The sequence below is a fragment of the Anopheles arabiensis genome, chromosome 2, assembly GCF_016920715.1.
Source record: "Anopheles arabiensis isolate DONGOLA chromosome 2, AaraD3, whole genome shotgun sequence".
NCBI classification, from domain to species: domain Eukaryota; kingdom Metazoa; phylum Arthropoda; class Insecta; order Diptera; family Culicidae; genus Anopheles; species Anopheles arabiensis.
The window spans coordinates 5,400,128-5,413,707 of NC_053517.1; the positions used below are offsets into that span (position 1 = coordinate 5,400,128).

At 50.1% G+C, this 13,580-nt stretch overlaps 1 protein-coding gene across 7 annotated transcripts in view; it reads right to left on the reverse strand.

Annotated features, from left to right (window-relative positions):
• The window catches only part of LOC120898256 (innexin shaking-B), a 64,439-nt gene that overhangs the window by 47,055 nt on the left and 3,804 nt on the right, over positions 1 to 13,580 (reverse strand). Inside the window, exon 1 of one of the 7 annotated variants that reach the window (XM_040303834.1) lies at positions 10,014 to 10,077. The exons of the other annotated variants lie outside the window; for them this stretch is intronic. The gene's annotated coding sequence lies outside the window, so the exon portion shown is untranslated. Of the gene's footprint in view, positions 1 to 10,013; positions 10,078 to 13,580 lie in introns of those variants that run through there. 7 annotated transcript variants of the gene reach the window in all.

The window sequence follows — 13,580 nt, forward strand, 5'->3', positions numbered from 1 at the left end:
TTTTTTTCTTCTCTTGTTTGCCCTCGCTTCTAAGCTTATTTAGTATTTTTCTTCTTGAAAATTTTATCGCTATCGTCTTCTTCTTCTTCTTCTTCGTCTTCGTCTTGCGCTTACTCCACACGCTCATGCCCGTTCAAGTCATCCTTACTGAGCTGCTGCTGCTTGCGTCCGGCCAAGAGCACAAGCGTGGAAGAAGTGGCTTTGAAACGTTTGTCTTTGTTAGCTGCCAGTATCTTTGTGCTGTGCTGCTTATGTACGTGTGTGTGTGTGTGTGGTTGTGTCAGGACAGAAGTGGATAATTCTACCCTGCCTCCTCCTCCCGCTCGCTCACCGCCGCCACTGCGAACACACAAAGAGGCGCATGGAGATTGTGTGGAGCGAAAACATTATTGAACGGAATTTTTGCATACAAATCGTGGAGACACATCGGGGCAGCACGACGACGGACGGGAAAGCACCGAACAAAGTGGATCCTTCTTCTTTGCCGTCCACGGACAAGTGCCGAGTTCCGCAGGATAAAAGAGAAAAATCCCTCCCTCCCCACAACACAAACACACACAGACACGCATCGACAGACACACATACGGACACGCATAAGAAAGAGGCTTCTGCTGATTAAACTAAGCGAGCAGCGAGAACGAAGAAGCCATCGAACACCCCAAAAGCAAGCTCACATAAATGCATGCCACACACACACATTTTGCCGTAGTCCTGTAGGGCATGAATGCGTGTGTGAGAGAGGAAAGGAGAGAAAGCGAGAAAGAGAGCTATGGGAAGAGTCCTGGGATGGAGGGGGGGTGGAGTAGTTTGCCTCACGCACCATACGGGGGGGCCAGCAAGATATGAGCATACACATTTCCTGCCCATCAACGCGGCACGCGGGATCGAAGGGACAGTACAGTGTGTGCACGAGCAAAAGTGCACGAAACACGGCAGCCCCTGACCAGCCAGCCAGCCAGCCAGCTCGTGTGAAAAAGAGATATAGATAAGAGGTACAAGATGTGCCTCGATAAATTGAAGCGATGAAAGGAAAGTGGTTGAATAAAGCAAACAGAGCGAGAGAGAAAGAGAGAGAGAGAGGGCTAGCTACAGAGTGCAAATAATAGCACAAATCTTGTTTGAGACTGTTTGAAGAGCAGTTTGAGAAGAGCCATTTTCTTCAAAAACGATCCCAAGAATCGAACAATTGTGTCTGATGCGTGTGTACATTTAAGTACGAAATAAATAGCACACACATCGAACGGGAAAACCCGTTTTAACTTACCAAGTGAAAAACAAAAGGAAACTTTATTTGCTAAGAGGAAAGCAGACGCAGCGATTAGCGTTCCAGGCGTGCAAGAAAGCGACAGACAACAGTGAGAAAGCATGAGTGAGACGGAGAACGAGAAAGAGCCCCGAAAGCTTTTGGAGAGCTTTCTCCCTCGATCGGGAAGCCCGAAACCGAGTAAAAGCTCGTCTCACTGTGTTTGTGTGCCGTGGTATGTGTTGGTTGTGTGTGTTTTTTTTCGCCTCCGAAATTGTTTCGTAACGGTCGCTGCCGAACAGTGCGCCACATCCTGCCATAGGTCCTGCCGCTTTGCCCTCCCCATCCCGAAAATTAAAACTCCGCAACAGCACACGACGGACGACAACTGCAGCTACAACGGTGTTGCTCGCAGGACGTTATGCAAGTGCAAATTAAAGAAGAAACAATCGAACGATTTCTTGCAAGCATCTCTGCCGCTTTGCGCGTACATATTTACATGCGCCTAAAGCAGGAAAACTGCACCACTCGTACGCACCCGTACCTCTGTCTCGCTCCTCCCCGAGTGTCCCTTCTGTGGCCCCCTTTTTCGCTAGCAGCAAGCGAGCAAAAGTGAGAGTGAGCGTATGAGATAAATCTCTCACATCCGTACTTGGATGCCATTCACAACCGACCCCATGTGTGTGTGAGTGTGTGTGTGAGTGTTGGAAGGAATGCCAGAATCGACCCAATTTCCCTGTGTGAATTTATACATTTTTCGTAAATTTAACCGCCCAAAATCAAATTTCCCTACCCGTTTCCACCCGAATTATCGCAACTTAGGGACACTTCATGTAAAGCAAGAGAGCAAGCGAGAGAGAGAGGGAGAGACCAAGAGCGAGAAGATGCAATCGGGAAGCGTGGATGCAATCATTTGGTGGACAGAACCACACTGTCTCTGTGTGTGAGCGATCGAAATGGACGAAATCGGAAAATGGATGCAAATAAACGGGCATACTCGTTTCGCTCGCTGAATGGTTGTTGTCGTTGTACAGCCCCGCATGGTGGTATGGGCCAAGCAGCAGTGGGCCCATCAGTACGACCTTCCTCGGGGCTCACCCATTTGCCCACCCAAAGGAATGAGCCGGCCACGGTGCGAGCTGGACTGTTTTAGCCGCATTTTGTGTTTCGATTTGAAGCGTCGGGCAGTGTTTTGTCCACCAACTCCAGCCCCCAAAGCGTTAAGGGTGGCTGTCAAGGAAGGGGGGGGGGAGGGGTGAGAGGAAACACGTCGAGGTCATTCTCGTGCCACCCTCTGCTGTTCGCCCACATTCATGCATCATGAAGCATAAATAAAACAAAGCGAAAAATCGAAACTGCTGCTGCGAATAATTCAACATCGCTGGTGCTGGTGCAGCTGTAGTTGCAGTTGCAGCTGCAGCGCGGACCGTTCCTTGGCCGGCACCTGACGCGCCCAAGTCCGTGAGAGGCGGGAGGGGAGAGGGGGGGGGGTTGGTCGGATGATATTTATTTTTGTAACCGTCATGCACTTGTTTCTTCCTCCGTTTTGTTTGCGTTGTCCGGCGTTGGGTTTGGCTTTGGCGCGTTGTGTGCTTTGAATTTTCTATTTATCGATGACCAAGGCGGTGGAAGGCGTTTTGGAGGAGAAGGGGAAGGAATGGGAAGGGACCTGCATCGGTTTGCAGCGTGTCCTTTCAGCCTGTGTGCAGTATCGATGCGATGCGGATAAGAGCGTATCGTATTTACCCGTCAAAGGAAGGGAAAATCAGGTATTCATATATTCTCCAAATATTCTCACGATTTTCCAACTCCAACTCAATGCACTATTGGAAGCTTCCACAATGGTTTCACGCAATAAAAAGTCAAACAAATCATTCAATAAAAAATGCTGTTTCCCACCAAAGAGCTATAATATTTCAATTCAAAATATTCAAAACCCTCCAACACTCTCCCCCCGTTTCGGGGGTGGGTGTTGAAACGAATCAATCAACGGATTCGCCCAACAACCTCGCACTTCTTGTCACGTACCGGAGTTCCGAGCCCAGCGCTTCATTGTTTCGCCCTCCCATAACGATCCCATTGTGTTTGCTCTGCTTCCCGCTTTTGTTTGTGTGCGGGTCAATTCGATTTTCCAAATGCCTCCCAAATTGTCTTTGCAGTGCGAATGCTGCTGGTGCTGCACTGCTGCTGGCGCATAATAGCGGTTGTGTAGTGCTGTGTGTGGGGGGGAGGGGTGGGGTCGGTGGCTCGTTTTATACGTCCCGGGTCCCGCTGGCTGGCACGTGATACGCGAAGACGCAGGCGGGCGACGAAACAGAGCACATCGAACAATCGGAGGAACTTGAAGAAAGGGGATGGGAGGAGGGGATGTGGATGAGGATCGAAGGGACTGGTTTTATGGGGTCGGGTTGTGGTTGATTTGATTTAGATTTTAGGACACACCGCACTTTGTAGAAGGAGGACATCGCCGGCGACGACGACAACGACGACGACGACGACGATGACTTCAATGCGCACACCTGGCGGGGTAAATGGCTTTCCCGACGAATTAAGGACTCCGTCGTGAACATTCCCACCGGTTTGCTGACAATTATATTTCATAGAACGATCACTACCCACCCAAGCCAGCAAACGGCCGGCGATTTGCATACGAACAACGGGCCATTAGAACATGGAATGATGGCGGGTGTAATAATATTCGCTAGACATACAACCACCAGTGTGTGGGTGCAAGTGCCAGTGTGACTCCAAAACTGTGGAACATCTCGATTTGGAGTGAAGGAAAACAAAACCAAGAAGAAAGAAGTACAGAGCGAACAGAGTTTCGAGTAAGGTCGTGTTGTGGAGTTCAGACGGAATTAGACGAAGACGAAGGATTGAATGGGTCATTTGAACACATTAAGCGGTCGAGTTTGTGTCGGGGGAACATACCCGTTGACGGAGGACAACGGCAATTCGTTTGACATTTCGAAGACCATCGTCCGTCCGTCCGCCCGTCGGTGGGTCAGCAAACACACGCGAACGTTACTTAACCGCTCCCGACCTGCCACCGTTCCATTGGCGTTGGTGTAGGCGCTCAATATTTAGAACACTACGACGGTATCGACCCCCTCCCCACAAGCTCCCATGACACATACCTTCACATCCTCCACATGCAGCACACTCTGCAGATCTAGCTCTGCAAAGGGTGCCAAATTTTGCCTCCATTCACTCTCAGCAGCTTTGCACACTCACCGAGCTCCATCGCATGCTTCTCTTTCTTTCTCTCTCTCTCTATTGCTCCTTTAGCATTGCTCATTTCACGACAGTGACAGAGATTTAGTACGCTCCATCTCGCTCCTGCTTGGGCTTGTTATCACAGGACAGCGGCGTATCTCGGCAGAGCAGCAGAGGAGTATTGGCAGCAATAGCATCAAAAGCATCCGTTGGCGTGTGAGCGAATGAGCGAGAGAGCAACAGCCAGCCACTGTGTGTGTGTGTGTGTGAGTGGCAAACAAGGACAGTGTCCTGTTCGGAAGGCTCGGCTGCTTTCCTACAGCGCCACAACACGCTGCAACTTCACCAAAGCACCCAAAGCTCTCGCTCTCTCTCTCTCTCTCTCTCTCTCTCTCTCTCTCTCTATCGCTCTCTCTCTCTCTCTAACGCTCTTTCTTTTGCAACATTAGCGCGATATAACAGTATCTCTCTCTCTTTCTCTGTGTATGTTTCGTTTTCTCTTGCCCAAAAGCTCTATCTCCGTTTCAGGTCTTCCTTTTCCACCAACCAACGTGACGCTTGGTACCACTGGCAATCTCTGACTCCACACGATAGTTTAGCTTTTCCCAAGCTCCGAACACACCGAACACTCATTTTCTCGGTTCCCTTCAAACGCAGCCGCACAGCATAGAAACACAGCGCATTGGGTGCTGTGGGGCGGGATGAGCAGCCAGCGGTGCTGTGCAGGCAGAATCAACCTCACCGACGGACGGACGGACGGGCGGACGGACGGTTATTATATAATCGCCACGTTTCGTCCTTTCGATGCGGTGTGTGCGATGCCGAATGGCAATCGAACGGTCGAAAGCAACCAAATACAACACAAGAAGAAGACGAAGAAGAAGCAATGCACTGGCTGCACTAGACCGTGCCCCCCATTACACCCGGAATGCGGGTGTGCATGCCTGCCTGCCTGTGTGAAGGGAAAATCAAATTCCCACAAACATAAAAAAACAAGCCAAGGTGCAAGGCAATAATATTTAAGGCATTCGAGGTTCGACCCACTCTGCTCGCGAAACGAACGCGGAATGACCTCGTCCTTCAGCTGTTCCGATTGAGGTTGGCCACGGGCTTAGTAGCCCTCTAGCAACCCCCCTGTGCAACTGGCACTGACGAGGGAAGCTCGCTACAGCTCGAGTTTAGCTTCGTTTTCGCGAAATCCACGAAAGGAAAATGAATTCGATTGTTGATGAATGCGCCGCTTTTCTGTGGGTTGTTTTGCAACACCCATTCTCTCCCCCCTCCTTTTGAGGCAGAATTCCCTTGAGGCGGCGCGGTTTGATTGATTTTTGCAAAATTGCTCCGGCTGTGTGCATTCGTCTTCTTCAAATGTCTCAACTTTCGGCTTGTTGACAGGCTCTCGGTTGGCTTGCTCGCGCTGTTGCCGAGACTGTCGCGAGAGATGTATTGCCAAATCTGACGGCCGCGTCCTTATCATTCAACCATCACTGTCGAGATCGTAATGAGACGCCTGAAAGTAGGCAAAGGTTTGGTAAAGGACTAAATCAAACTGCATTACCAAAGCGGCAACAAGCAATGAAGAGAATGAATCACGGCTAGAGCGGTCAAAAGTGTGGCTGGCAGTAAATGTCCACAAGTAAAGCCACCTGAAACGGTCCAACTAGAACATCAAAGTTGTCGAAAAATGTCACCCCTGCCATGCTCGCTGCAACCCAATATCTTCCTGGGGGAGTGTGGAGTGTGTCAAACTAATCGGGCCATCTCCTCGATTCAGTGAAACAAAACACCATCCCAAACATTGTTCCATCACCCATTCGGCCCGCTTTTTGCAATAACAACAAACTGCCACCACCACCACCACTACCCTTAACAAAGAAGGCGAGGGTGACAGCAACCCAACACAGGGACTTTAAAGACACACTCAAACCCCCCTCCTCCCTATCCCCACAGTCCCTTAATGTTAATGCCGTTGTGTGAAGGTGCTCCACTAATGCCACGACAACGACGACGACGACAACGTCGCGCCCGAAAGCGAAAACTGGGAAAAGAAAGCGTGCAGCTCCGATGCGACACAACAACAGCATGCAAGTGCTGCCGAATTCTGGGTTGACAGCACCAAACATTCCGATGGGACACGTGTCGTGTCGCCCCCTGTCTCGTACATTTTCAGCAATCATTTCTGGAGCAACGACTGAGGGTCGTAAGAAGTCAATTTCACACCACGCAAAACGGTGTCAAATTGTCCCGTGCTGTTTGGCGTTCTGTGCGACCCACCGAGATGGATACACATAACCTAGGATTAGGTGCGTCTTCTGTGTGTGTGTGTGTGTGTGTGAGTGCTTTTTTGTTTTCTCCCAAGGCACAACTGTAAGCTCGATAATGAACCTTCGCCTACGAGGGGATGATGAGAAGGAGAGCAGCGCAGGATCGTTCCAAGACCTTTCACAACGCAACATTAAATGTCATACATTGAAAGGATTTGCTTTGGGGACATTAGGAGGGGATTTTGGTTCCCTTTTTTTTTTTTCTTTGCCCAGTGTCCGTGCCAGTGGACGCTGTCCGACACAAAGGATACATGAAGTTTGTGCTCAGAATTTGGGACAAAAAGAAGACAGAAGAAAAGACGTATACACTAGCATCATCATCACTAATACTGATGTCTTCTTGCCGCAGCAATGCCAGGTGCATGGTGGTGAACACATACATACGTGTAGAAAGCAAAGCAGAGCAAAGCATTTTCTTGCTGGAGCATTATCGTCGTCATCGTAATCACATGATTGTGACGTGTGTTTTTGCGCACAACCGTCCGCTTTCGCTCGTTGTTTACTACACAAGCTGTGACGTAGAGGGCTCTTGTGTGTATGTAGTTTAAAGTACAAACCAGAGCCCATTTAATAAATTGCTTTAAAGATAATTTAAACAAAAGGTACCACTAAACATCGCAAAGCCTAAGACATTGATAAACCAATCCCCTTTTTTTATGAGCCACTGTGTGAGCCGTGAGATCATTTTTCATTTCTGCACAACACTCCACTTCCCAAGTGTTGAAGTTACGATTTCTACCGTTTTGCCGTACTTTGCATATCAATCATTTATGCATTGCCTCCTCTTCTTCTGATACTGCCGACCTGTGATGGCTGTGGCGGAGGAAGAGCTCCGGGGGGAGGGACGACAACAAAAAAAAATACGCGAAAAAGCTCAGTCAGTTTTATGATGCAGCCGCACACGACTTGATTCAAATATGAAAGATTTCATTTTGCGCTACCGCAACCACCGGTAGAACACACACACACACGCACACAGAGGAAGACGAAATTGGAAACAGCCAAAATCGTGGCCATCGTCTTCCGCGTCGTCAGCGCGTCTACCCCCGCCAGACACACACACAAACACAACGTCACACGCCCGGATTCTTTAACTTTTTATGGTGCAGTAGAAGACGAGCGCTGTGCGATTTCCGTTGCTGCACTGTCACCCAATCATCTCCCAAAAGACTGAAAGAAAACGGGAGCACCAGCAGCACCAGCAGCAGCAGCTTTGCCGAAACGAACATAAATGTGCTGCTCTCCATACAGTGGAAAAAGGCATATTATAGCATAATATTATTTCCTCCGAGTCTGCGAGCTGCGGCGAAACGTCCGGGGCCGGGTTTGAAGGGGGTTTTTCCGCTGCGCTTTCCGATCTTTTCCGATTTGAGCGGAGCAAAGCGGCCGCTTCCCGGCTACCCAATCATCATCTCATTTCGGTTTTTGATGTTGGTCGTGAAACGGGCGCGAGCGGTCACGTCACACCAAAAGAAGAAAAAAAACCCGTCACGATTACGTTTGTTTTTCCTCCTTTTTATGCCCCCCTCCCCGCTCCTTTGTAGCGGTTCTTTTTATCGTCTCTTGCGTCGCTCTATCGCACTCTTTTGCTCTTGGATTCGATGCAGAGCAGTGGTGGTGCTCTAGAGGAAGAAATACACAGACACACACACACACACACACACACATACTTCTTGAAGCGGGGCATTCCCGAGCGATTGGGGAATTGATTATGGCCGGTTCTGAGCTGTCGCGATCGAAATCCATATCCTTCCATCAGGCCACCACTCTCTGGGGGGAGGCTATAACTTCTCCATCATTGAGCAGTGGTGGTCACCACCCTCCACCATCCACCCACCACGAGTCCCTCCACCGTAGTAGTGTTTTTTTTTTGCTTCACGACCATCAAATCCACACAGCCACACACACACACAGTGCACCACCAGCAAGCTCGACACTCGAACGAAACAAAAAAAAAACACAAGCACCATTGGCCTTCGACCGCATAACGGCTGCGGTACGTGTGTGCATTCTGAACTGTTTTCTTCCACCCACACACACCCTCTCTCTCTCCCAATAAAACGTAAAAAAAAACACACACTCACACGCTTTGAACGTCGGTTCTTGTGCTTTGTGTTTCACCTACATTTGCCATTTCACCCACATTTTCACGATCGACCCCGTGGCTTTCAGCGCCGGACCACAGCAGGCGCCCCCACCCCCATCAGCCCGCCCGCCGGAACGGAACAGGGCCACGAACTTCTAATTTTCGACTCGCTTTCTCGCTGGCTGGCTGGCTGGCTGGCTGGCTGCAAAACCCGTTTCTTCACGGACACGGAAAACAGAGCGCACTCACTCCACCAAACAACCAGTATGCCGTATGTGTGTGTTTGTGTGTGGGTATCACTGCAGGGATTTTCTCATTTTGCAGAACACACACACTCCGATTCCGTTGCTCTTTAAACAAAAAAAGCGAATACCGGGGGAGGAGGAGAACAGCTTTTCAGTCCTTTCAGTTCACTGCGGAACTGTGTTTAACCGTTCATTATCCTTGTTTTTCCATTGAGTGATTCCATTTGTGAGTGTTTTTACAGTCTCTCCGTGGAGTTCGATAGTTTCAAAGCTGGCACACCACTGCACGAAGATTCAACAAAACAAAAAAAGGTCACACGCACTACAAAACACGACCACCACACACACACAAAAAAGGACATCCAAGAAGGCTGGCAAGAGCGCACTGGCAGGATCCGTTACCGTGGCATGAACGGGGGCGAGGATGTCCCGAAGCACGTTTCCCCAGTTCCTCGTCCCACACACGCACACTACGGGACGCACACTTTTGCACGTACGCACGCACGCACGCACGCACGCACGCACGCACGCACGCACGCAACGATTCCGCACCAGGAGCGCCAATTTCTTTGCTCACGCTTCGGCCCAACACAACACGTGTGTGCGCGTATGTTGTTGCCACCTCTTTCTTCCATTCCCTCTCACTCCACTGCGCTCCACCAGAACGACCACTAATGAGTCACAGGGCTGTTTCGAGATCTGGGTAAGAGGGACGTTCTTTTGGTGGTGATTTCGGGCTTAAAGCAGAACGTAAAACCCCATCGGAAGAGACACGGTAACAACACGTCACCACGCACCAGCGCGAGAAGAAAAAAACCGACACACAAAACGGCGGTGCGTGCACACACTAGTAGACAGAAATTTAAAAAAAATAATAAAAAAAAACAATCTCCATGTACCGCATCGCACAGAAAGTTTCGCGCGGCCTCTGCTCGCCGTAACACTGCTCGCCACACTAACAAACTTCTTCGGGCCCACCAGGACGGCACACGGACGGCACTGCACTGCTTGCCGAATTCGGCCCCCACACACACACACACAAACGCACTGCTTTCGGCTGAACGCAGACAAAGATGGCACGATGGCACGACGACGAACACCGCCCTCCCCCGTTCTTCTGCGCGATGAGCAACGTGAAAGCTTTTGCCCAGAACTTGCCAGTTGCCCGATCCGTTGCCCGATCCGTTGCCCGATTTTCCACGTTCTGTGCTGGTGCTGCTGCTGCTGCTGCTGCTTCGGGTTGGCACCACTGACCCCCTTTACTTGCCGTCCCATCAGCCCGAACGGAAGGGAGCGAAGGAAGCGAAAGCGACCGGAAGCGCTACTGCTGAATTCCGAACGCACCACAACACAACGTCGGGTGCGCGAGCGAGAAGGAACCATTCCAGCGTGTTTTTTTTTATTTGCGCGGGGGGGATGGGAAGGGAAAAGCAAGTGGTGGAGCACTTCCACGCCTTTCCACTGCAATATTTTCCCGGAAAATGTTTTATCATTTCATTCATCGCAGCATGCCTTCTCGCTCCCGTTCGAACCACGTCATCTGATGAAATTCCATCACTGGATTGCCAAATTCCGCTCTCTCACTCCTGTTTGTGTGCGAGTGCGCGCGCTCTCTCTCTCTCACACACTCTTGCTTTCTCCCTTTTTCCATCTCACCGTGATTTTAGTGCTTTCTCGTTCGGTGTTTGATTTTCCAAACCGGGAAAGGTTTTCCACTCCGTAATCTGCTTCGCTCAGCTGTTTCGCTCACGTTCGCACACATTTGCCGACTCGCTTCAGTCCAGCACACTTCCCCATTCCCGGTCCCAGCCCACTACACCTCACGCCTCAATCGCTGTCTCTGTTTCGATTTCGGTTTCGAACCAAAAAGCAAACCTGAGACCAATATCCAGCATATTGATGCGGCAGGTCAAAACAGGCACCAGCACGTCACGTTTCTCGCATGCGGAAAATTCTCCCACACAAAAGAAGATGGTATCCCCCTCCCCTCCTGGTCGATTGCCCTGAAATACCTCCGTAATTCGTACTCCGAATCTCAAATTAAATATAAATGCATGAATAAAATATCAAGACGGACCCCCAAGCAGGATGGATCTTCCCTCGTTTGGCTGTACTTTCCACGCGACGGAAGGAGAAAAACGGCACACGAGCAGCTCGGTGTGTCACACGAGAGTAACACACCGCGGAGGCGCAGCACACTAGATCAAGAAGCTAAGCAGTGTGTAGTGGCCGGAGTACGTGGTACGCGGCACGGAACAAGAAAGACTATACGCGACTATACGTAAGAAAGAGAGAAACAAAGAGAGAAAGAGAGAGCTCGAGCACTACATACCAAGAGTGGGATAGGAAAGAGAAAACTGTCCAGTACGCACACACACACACAGAGGTTTGCATGTGTGCAGCGAGGAGATAATTAAAATAATCCGAACTACTTCCAGGAGGTCCTCAAGACTCATTTTCCGCCCGTTTTTATGCGATAGCCATCCACAGCGGAACGGTTTTTGACCAGAAGACAAAGAAGACGCTCTTAATAATAATAAAACTGCCCCCTCCCCGCAATATAACCCTCACTACCACTTCCTCCACCAACACCAGGGTGGACGGAATTAGTATCTTCTTTCATTTTTTTGGATATTACGTTCCCAGTTTGTCCCAGTCCTTTCATTCAGCATCAAGCATGCACACACCAGTGTAGACACACTGCGTTGCGACACTACATTACAAACACACACACACAGAAACAGGCATAGACACATACAAGCACTCGTATGTAAATACACGGAATTATGCGCGATACTAAAAAACAACACACCAGCACGAAACTTCTGCATGAAGAAGACAAGAACGACCGACTGAGAGAGAGAGAGAGAAACAGAGCACACGACGCAAGAGAGATAGAGTCCAAAACTTCGGTTCTGAAGCTGTGCAGAAGCTTCTGATTCTAGCTGGCAGCACTGCCCGCACGATGTACACTCACACACACTCACACACTCAGAGAGAGATATTTTCAACCACAAACACATGTAGGAGGAAAGCCGAACACGAGCACTGTCCTTTTTTTGCCGACGAAGCGCATCACGCTGCATTAACGAAGCGAGATGGCACCAGAGAGGAGTACCCAGTTCTGCAAACTCCAACAATGTATTCTCATGTCACATGGTTTCTTGAGGTTTCACCCCTGCCCTTCCTCTCACACACACACACACGCGCACGACGATCAATCGCGTAAATCCTTGTGATTGTCTGAGGATTTCCATCCATTCCCCGTTAGCTTTATTACTTGTTTCGCAGGTACTTTCGGCAACCGGAATCTCGGGTGCTCTTGACGAGGCCGCTTTTCAGGACGCGGCAACTTCGAAACTCTGCGAACTGTGAACTGTGACTGTCGATGCTTGGCTCAGTCGATGGACGGCTCTGTCACAGCCTGCTGCTGTGTGATGTGATTGTGGGGCGCTCTGATGGGGCGCTTCGCACACGGCAGTACACACAGGTCGAGTTTACCCGTTCGAGAGGATCGAGAGTCGGGGTTTTGATGCGTTGCCAACAGTTTTACATACCGAAAGGCTGTCTCGCTTGCTTTTTTTCCCCTTTCTTTTTTAGTCAGAGGTGTTTTCCCCCACGACGCCGTCCCACTAAATCGTTTGCTAGAATATATGACACTGTCTGTAACGGGTAGAAAACTTGGCCAACCCTTGGTAGGTGTCTTGGCACCTCTTGGTATCTCTGCGTCGCTTGGACGGCCAAACACGTCTTCATCGTTCAAACACCCAGACGACCCCCGACACACACACACAAGGCGACTTGTTTGACCAGCGTACACGAAACCCCCCACCCATCCAAACGATTTATAATGCTGCAGAGCATATCCTTCCCCATACACACACACACCCCCTCGCCGTCTCTTAGTTTATGACCTTACTGCACCACATGTAAAGCATGATTACAATATGTTGCTGTCGTTTCCAACACACAGCGCTCCCCTACCCCCACAGATTCATAACTAAAAACTAAACAAAACGATAAACCTTATGAACTCCACGTGTGTGTGTGTGTGTGTGTGTGGGAGCGAATTGGGGGGTGTGGAGCAACAAAAAAGCCGCGCCACGATAACGTAACCTGACACGCGTTCTGCGCTGGGCCGTGGGATGGAAGCGGCAACACACACACACACACACACACAACATGTCGAGAATTATAATTATTGATCCCCGGCGTGGGGCGATTGCCGACGACGACGACGACAACAGCGACAAGCAACTTAATCCACACACAGAACAAAAAAACTGTCGTCATCGTCAATGTATCGTCCTCCCGTGTGTATGCGCTGCTGCTGACGAGCGATAATATTTTTGGAACCCGAAAGGTTTCCCTCCCCCCCCCGCGCCCCCGCGGTGCAACTGACCCCAACCGGTTTTGGGCTGACGGTGTTTGCTGCTGCTGTCGTTGCCGCGTTGCACCATTTCCCA